General features: G+C 28.9%; 1 protein-coding gene across 3 annotated transcripts in view; it reads right to left on the reverse strand.

Moving 5' to 3' along the window:
- The window catches only part of LOC117176113 (golgin subfamily A member 6-like protein 22), a 251,380-nt gene that overhangs the window by 86,954 nt on the left and 155,446 nt on the right, over window positions 1-8,980 (reverse strand). For all 3 annotated transcript variants that reach the window (XM_033366169.1, XM_033366168.1, XM_033366166.1), the window contains exon 2: window positions 8,396-8,437. The gene's annotated coding sequence lies outside the window, so the exon portion shown is untranslated. The remainder of the gene's footprint in view (window positions 1-8,395; window positions 8,438-8,980) is intronic.

Raw genomic sequence — 8,980 nt, forward strand, 5'->3', positions numbered from 1 at the left:
CCCAATTAAATATATTTCCAGAAAGAGATTCGTTTTTTAAATTAATATGTTAGCAGGTTAACAAATCATTAACAAGTTCAGTTACTTCTTAAAGAAAATTCAAGAAATAACTTCCACTCAATAACTTTTAATTTTGACCCTTCCTCCAAATCCCTCGTATCATTTATCCTGAACAATAGTTATTATTCACGATTTATTGGAAAAATTGTTTAATCAAACAGCAATTCAGTATGAATTTGACATAAAACTGATACTTTGTATTTTTTGGGGCATTTTCCGGAAATGATGCAGGGTTGGCTGGGGTTGTCAAAATAAAAAGTTATTGGGTGAAAATTAATCCTTGGAAATTCCTGAAGAAGTGAGTAAACTATAATTTAGAATAAGTTAATAAAAAGTACTTCGTTTTTTCATTTTCTTCGGTAAGCGAACAAATTAAGATGGATCGATCAACAAAAATAAAAAAATAAAATGTCCACAGGCATACATTTTGATCACCAATGATGCATTCTAAAAATGTATGCACCTTCGTGTTGGGAAGTATAATTTACAATTTCAATTTGTTAAGTATCTATGCAAATATGGTTGACATTAAAGTTATTTTGTTAGAATAAACTTTTTAGTTATTTATTTTGGTATTCTAATTCGTAAATAATGATTTGATATCATTTTTTATTTCCTTGGTATTAGCAAATAATGATTGAAAAACGTTTGCAAAAATCCGTTTTGCAAATTATCGGTTTTATTACTATGTAAATTTCGCATTGACTATGTTAGAAAACATGCTATCTAATTATAATTAAACTGCCATAATAAAAGATGCATAAATAGTCTATAGTCGATGAAATGTGATTAAAATTACTTTAATGTACATCGCTACAGAAAGACAATATTGAAATTATGAATTCTTAAAGAAAAATGTTTAATTATTTAAATAATTTTGTACTAACCTTACAAACAATTTTTTTAAATAACTTTGATCATCCGTTATCACTGGTATTCCGTAAACTTATAAAGAGTGTGGATATTTCGATGCTACTGTGTTCACTAGGCAAAGTATACTGAAAACTGTCAGTTTGTACTTTCGGTGGGTCTTTCTACCACTTGAGAATAAGAAAGTAGTGGGAGAAAGTAGTGGGATATATATATTTGCATAATTATTGTTTTAGAATTGCTTGAAATTGATAAAAAAATACAATTTTTATTTAATATCACAATGTTACTATCACATTAACTGTCACCTTCTGATGGAAAACCAATCTCAAAATAAAATAAAAAAAGTAAATAAAAAAGCATTAATTGAAACGGAATATATTAACGGCACATGAAAGATTATGATTATTAAATGAAATTAGAATACCAAAATAATTAGCCAAACATATGTCTATTAAAATTAACTGTGATGTAGACCAAATCTGAGCTACTTATGATTGATACACTGTTAAAAATAATATTAAATATAATATACCCATGTCACTCACAAGAAAAATCAGATAATTCCATTTTTCACAAATTCAAAATAAGTTCAGCAGTAAGTTTCGATTGTAAATAAAACATGATACCTTCTTCCTGTTAAACAGAAATAAAATTGAATTTCCAGTCAAAAAAATCAATTAAGCAAATAAATAACAGACCTAACCTACAATTAACTGTCTTCGCCTTAAATTTGGACTATTCAGGGCGAAATTAGGAAAAAGTTTTACTCGTACATTGCACTTTTATAATAAATAATAATTCAGTCGAAAAATTCTAGATTATAAATTTAATTGAGAATATTTGACAATATTTAAAGAAATTCAAGCACGTTGAGTTTTCATGCAGATTGCTATACTGACTTGTATATTAAATTTAATACACATGTATGCTAAATTCACTAAAGTTTAGACCAATTTATGTTACATTTCAGTAGGGGTAGTGCATATTTGCTTTACACACATGTATATTAAATCTCGTACAGATTTTTCTAGCAGTGTATTAATTAGTACACAGGCGGCAAAATTATACACAGTGTGAAATATTATGTATTATTTTTCATTTGTTTTACACATTTTTTGTATAATAGAAATAAAATGTACACACTATTTTTCTAACACTGTCTAAACTATATATAATTTGTCCGCCTAGGTATCATACATATTCAGGACCACATTGAACTTAATATTAAACGCTTCAATTTCCTAACTTTTCAAGTAAAAATATTGCAATCTTTAAAAATAGATTAATTTTCAACAAAAAAGATATGAATTTTCAACAAAGAGGAATAATTTTCTACCGAAAAAGACGAATTTTCAATAAAATATATGAATTTTTGACAGCATAAATGAATTTTCAACCAAAAAAGGTCCAGTTTTAATCGAAAATACAATAAGTTAATTTTCAGTTAAGAAAATTAGTTTTCAACCAACAAAAAATGAATTTTCAACATAATATTTTAATTTTTTACTAAAGAGATGAATTTTTTAACAAAATAATGTTCTCTTAACAAAGTAATTCAAATTTCAACCAAGTAGTTGTATTTTCAAGGAAACAGGTGAATTTGCAGCAAAGAAGATTAATTTTCTACCAAAAAAGACGAATTATTAACAATCTACATAAATTATCTATATAAAAGGTCAATTTTTAACCAAAAGTGGAATAGTTCAGTTTTTAGTTAATAAAATTAATTTCGTACCAAGAAGGATGAATTTTCAAAGAACAAAAAAATTAAGTTTAAACTAAATAGTAGAACTTTCGAACTACAGAAACGAATTTTCAACAAAATTATAGAATTTTTAACCAAATAGTTAAATTTTCGAACTGAGAAAATCAATTTTCAACGAAGAAATTAAATTTTAGAGAAATATTTGAATCCTCACCCAAAGTAAATAAAAAATTTTCAACCATACAGTGAATTTGTAACCAAAGGAGATTAAATTTCTACAAAAAAAAAGAAGAAATTTTCAACCAAGAAAGATAAATTAACAATTAGCTGAGATTTCAACAACAAAATAATTGTAAGCCAAGCAGTTGCATTTAGTACCAAATGGTACTGCTAAAGAAAACAGTACTGTTATCGAAACTGAATAGTTAAATTTCCAATCAAATGATTGAATTGAATTTGATTTGATGATTGAGTTGAAATTTCAAGAAAATAATTAAATTTTTAACGAAACAATAAAACTGTACACCATAAAAAGATTAAATCTGAACCAAAAAAATAAACTTTTAATCAAGAAATATTTGTTTTTTCTTATTGGGCTATATTAATTCAGTTCTTATTTAAGCCAAAAAAGCCTAGGAAAAGGTGAAGGTAAAGTCTGATATTGAATAGAATTTTCACAGTAATACGAGATGACACATTTTAAATGTAGATGAATTTCACTTTTGTATTAAATTAAGCAAATCACTTAATTTCAACCAGACACGGAGAAAAAGATATTGCACAATGATATCGCAACACCTCTGTATTGAAATAAAGCGCAGTATGATACGTGCAAGCAGGTTCTGGAGCTTTTTAGGATATTATAATGCACTATCATCACTTGGCTACTACTAGAACCCTCATATAATTAATATAATAAAATAATAATACAATGTAAAATCTTGCAATGTACGATATCACGATTTTACGATATTATAATATGATAATTACGATATATAGCGCAGGAATTACGGTATATATTGCAATTCTTGCGTACGTGAAATGTGATGCGGCGATGCGCAAACACTTAACGGATTTTGGCGATTTTAGAAGAGTACCCAAGAGATCAGCTAATGGTAGCCAATATGGCGTCGATAGCGCGGGATAGTATCGATCAAAACTGAGCTCATGGTAGTCGTTTCGTCAACGTTTTCTATTTTGATATATGTACTCAGATCTATAACGGATTTCGATTATAAATAGAATAATCGTACATATGTGATAAAAAAAGATATAGAAAAGGATTGAAGATTCACGTTGTGTACCTAATAACTGAACGATAGCGCATGAATTTTATGAATTTCAATAATGAGCTGACTTAAATTAACCTATAAGTTGGCACGGGTTGATGGAAAATCAACAATCTTTCTGTCTTAAATTAACCTATAAAGTACATTTTAAGTACATAAGACAGTTGACTTTCAACCAAGCGCGTTACTTAAAATCATTTTAGAATGAATCATCAGTTGACTTTCAACTGGCGAATGATTCTTTTGGTTACATCTGAAAGTCAACCGCCTTTTTCTACTGAAATTCAGATTCTTGTATTACTGTGTTTATATCGCAGATTAATATAGATTTCATACATTGATTAATTACATTTGTTCGACCAAATCTAAAATAAGATAGATTAAAGTGACTCAAGCGGCCTTTTCATGAAAAAAGGATAACTTGAAAAAAAATGACTATTATTTTCTTAAGTGATTGTTTGTCAGCCCTGTAAATATTGTATATGTGTACATTTTTCAGAATAAATCACGGATGAGACGTGTGCCGCCGCGTCTGATTCAATAAAAATATAATCGTACTTATTTTCAGTGACCCTAAAGTCAAATTCTTATCAATAATATCCAAGAATTTGACTAATCCCTGATAAATAATTCATAAGGCACCAAATATTTGACAACATCCGTTTCTTTGAAAGAAAATGTCTGAGATCTCTTTTCGTTTACTGAAAGGCTAGTTTTCGTAAAGAATGCAATAAAAATCTACCTGTCTTTAATAAATTCGGATATTTTTGTATGTCCCGGCGTCAAAACGTGACTTCATCCTAGTCTTTGGGATCAATACATCTACCGTGGATGAGCATTGAGCAGCTTATGGGTTCTGCTATACTCTATAGTCTATTCAATAGGATGGAATACTCAATAACCGTAAAACACCATGACATAGTTTTGACTGCTTGCTCGAGTTCGTAAAACTGCTCGCCCTAGCAATATAAAGTCATCGTTTTATGTACCATAAAATCTTGTAGCGTTTTACCCGGACACGCTCGTTTCCATCAACGAAAAACGAGCTGCCATTCTCCCGCACAACTGGTTCGCTCTTAAGTTTATGGCATTTCATTTAATGCGCCTACGATCAACTTCAAATATGGTCACACCCGCACGCGAATGCGAAGACAATGCGCTGACTCGACGAACAGCGGGACGTTAATACCGGAAGTCGAGGTTTGTTTTTATCAATCATTGGGTCACGTGTCCTTTTTAAAGACTTCGATAAAGACATCAGGGCCTTAGAGACATTCAAAGAAATTTCCTTTTGTGTTGAATGAATGTTTCTTGGCACAAGTGAAATTTCTTCTTCAATTAATTGTTATGAGGGTTTTCATTTGTCTCGAAAAAATCCTTTTTTAGCTAACATTATCCTTTTGTAACAAATTTGATCTAATCTTACAACAAAGCAATTCTGTTTGTGTAAAAAGGCTACCTTTGCTTCAAGACGTCTTTGTCTCTGAGCGCAAAGTCCATAAAGTACGCTACCAATTTTTAGCGACCACCCCCCCCCCCCCCCCCCCCAAAAAAAGAAAACGTTTCCGTTGGCTAAACAGAAGTTTTGAACAAAGCAAATCAGAGCAAATGAGAAGAACTTTAAACAAAACAGCTTAATTTTCGATCAACAAATATGACTTTAAGAAAATAATTGAATGTTCAACTTGCAAGATATGCATTTTAAACAAAAACGATTGTATTTTTTAACCAATTGTTGTATTTTTAAGTTAAAATTACGATTTCTTTAGAAGACAGCTGAATTTTCAACAAACAGGTTAATTTTCGACCAAGAAGGATAAACTTCCGACCAAGAAATGTGTTTTTTCTACGATTAAAGATGAGTTTTCAATCATAAATGACGATTTTTGAATAAAACAGTTGAATCTGCGACGAAAAAAGATGACTGATTTTGTAACCAGCAAAAAAGAATTTCCATCAAGAAAATTAATTTTGTACCAAAAAAAATACTTAAAAAAAACATTAATTGTCAACAAAAAAGTTAACTTTTAATCAAGACAGATCATTTTCAACCAAAAACGTAATCGTTAAATTTTTAGTTTAAAAAACTATATCATTTATATGATTTTATTGAATCTCAAAGGATTTTGAGAGTTTTTAAAGATTGCTAGAGATTTGAATGGTTGTTTAAATAACTTTAATAAATAATTTTTATTTAATTTGTAATCAAGGGATTTCAAATAATTTCTGAAGAACTTTACGGAATAAATGGAATATTTTATTTCCAGGGGTTTCTAATGATTTCAACAATTTCAAGGGAGATGAAGGAATTAAAAAGATTTTAAGTTATTTCAGATGATTGCAAAGAAGTGGTATCATTTTCAGTAATTTAAAATTTAAATCGTTTCTCGTTATTAAAAGTTAAACTTGTATAGGCATTAAGGTTCTCACTTTGGAAAGCGTACAATAAATTGAGTTCTAAGGAATAATAAAGAAAGTATACGAATAAATTTATGACACAAAAAATACTGCAAGATGTGGACGCCTCGATTTTATTAAAAATTAAAGAAATGTAGGCTAATGACTGAAAATAGGGCACAGATTTTGAAAATAGGGAACTTAAACATCCAAAATTGGCAAAGATCAATTGTAGAAGAATTCTAAAGTATCGATTTAATTTAAATTTCTAATGAAAGGAAGGTTTCTTTCTGATGTACGAAACGATAATTAGAATACTTCCTCTTGGTTAATTAAAACAAAACATCATGAAGAGATTTCTATTATTTTTGTACAAAGAGTATGTCGGATCATTTCGATCACTTTGATTTATGGCTAGTAGTCGCTTCGATAGGTTCGTGTAAGAATTGTGGGTTAGGGCAAGATTAATATCATATTGCGAGCTCATCTACACTCAACATCTCTGGACTACTGCCTACTCTTCTCGAATCTACAATTTTACTCTACACGATATAAAATCGATGCGGTAATTATTGGAAAGTCTTTCAGGGTGTAATAAGGTTATGAACACGTGAAGAAAAAAAACAGACTTCACAGACCGAAATGCTGTCAAAAGAGGGAAAATATGGCGATTTTAGAAAAAAATAGGGGAATAATAGTCTCGTCAATTTTTCAAACTAAAATTAACATAGGTATTATACTAAATTCTATATGAAACGCTTTAAAGTGACAAGATTTCATGTCGAAATAAATTGCATTTTCATCAAAATCATTGAATCTTCAACCAACAAAACACAAGTTTTCAACAAAAAAGTTCAATATTTAACCAAAGAGATGAATCTTCAAGCGAAAAAAATGAATTTTTAACAAAATACTTCAAAGTCCAACGAAGCAGTTGAGTTTCCAACTAACAAGGAGAATTTTCAATATAAGATTAATATTTTACCAACAAATACGAATTTTCATAAAAAATAATTAACTTTCAACAAAATAGCTCAATTTTCAATAGGAGAGATAAAACTTAAAAAAAAATGAATTTAAAAAAAAACGGTGAACTTTGTAAATTAGTTGAATTTTCAACAAAACAAGTGGATTTTCAACAGAGAAGATTAATTTTCTACCTATAAATATGAATTCTCAACAAAGTACATTAATTATTAACAACATACATGAATTTTCAACCAAAAAAGGTCCAGTTTTAATAAAAAAATGAAATAGGTTCATTTTCAGTTTAAAAAATTAATTTTGAACCAAAGAATAATGAAGTTTTAACAAAATATTCCAATTCCAAACCAACAAAGACGAGTTTTTTGCAACATACATGCATTTTCTACTTAAAGATATCAAATTTTAACAAAAAATGAAATAATTAAATTTTCAGTTAATAAAGTATTAATTTTTAAAACACAAAAAAAAACAAATTTTTAACAAAATAGTTAAATTTATTACCAAAGAGATGAATCTTTAACCAAAAAATGAATTTTTAATAAAGTAGTTTAACTTTTTACCAAGTAGTTGAATTTTGAACCAAGAAATTTGAATTTTCACCCAAATAGATAAATTTTCAAACTAAAACAAAACATTGAATTTTCAAACTGAAAAGTTGCTTTTTCAACGAAAATGTTCATTTTCAATCTAAAACGACGAGTGTTCTATCCAAAAAGACAAACATTCAGCAAAACAATTCGATTTTCGACCGAGAAAGATAAATTTTTCATAAAATAGTTGAATTTGCAACCAAATAGAAGAGATTTTAACTAAAGGTAATGAAATCTGATCGAAAAATATAGTACAAAAAAGAATTCAAAGAATTTACTTTCAAGCAAAAATAGTTAGGTTTCCCAATGAGGTTCTATTAATTCAGTTCACATTTAACAAGAAACGCAGAAAAGAGGAAAAAGGAGACATTTATCGATAACGGGAGTAAAAGAGCAAGAGTGCAAGTCTGCAAACAATTTTACGTATAAAAATGCAGACTTCTTTATCGGATATAAATAATCAAATTGATTTCGAAAAATGAAAGACATCTTACCCTGACATTGAATTCGGGCATGTGCACATCATGAAGGATTCCCTGAAACAAGACAATAAAAGTATCCATTATAATATGTTAAAAATGTGCCTGTTTTATAATTGATAGTAATAAAAAGAGCCTCGTAATTTGAAATCATTATCACGACACTTTCCCTCTCGAAGGCTAAAGAGAAGAAACATTTACGTGTACCCACTAAAGCGGAGAAATCCGAGAAAACATGTTTGATATTTTTTTCTAAAGGAAGATCGTCCGTAGCTTATTAGACTCTCAAGGCTATGTATGTAAATGAAAATGAAAATGTAAGCGAATAACATAGGCGCTGTAGTAAGGGACTATGTTTGATAGTTTAAATGAATCGCCGTGATTACTAAATGCACGGTGAACATGTTCAGCGTTCAGATGATGGTGCTCATAAATGTCTTGCAGTGTTGTGATCATTTCAGAGCATCCGTTTCTTCATTAACTCTTTCTGACTATTTATTGGTTTTAAGTGTTTTTTAATTTTCTCCTCATTTATTACATTGCCTTACAATTCATCAATCTACATTATATTATAAATCCCGAAAAATTATTATTATAATA

Source organism: Belonocnema kinseyi, chromosome 7 (assembly GCF_010883055.1).
Source record: "Belonocnema kinseyi isolate 2016_QV_RU_SX_M_011 chromosome 7, B_treatae_v1, whole genome shotgun sequence".
NCBI lineage: Eukaryota > Metazoa > Arthropoda > Insecta > Hymenoptera > Cynipidae > Belonocnema > Belonocnema kinseyi.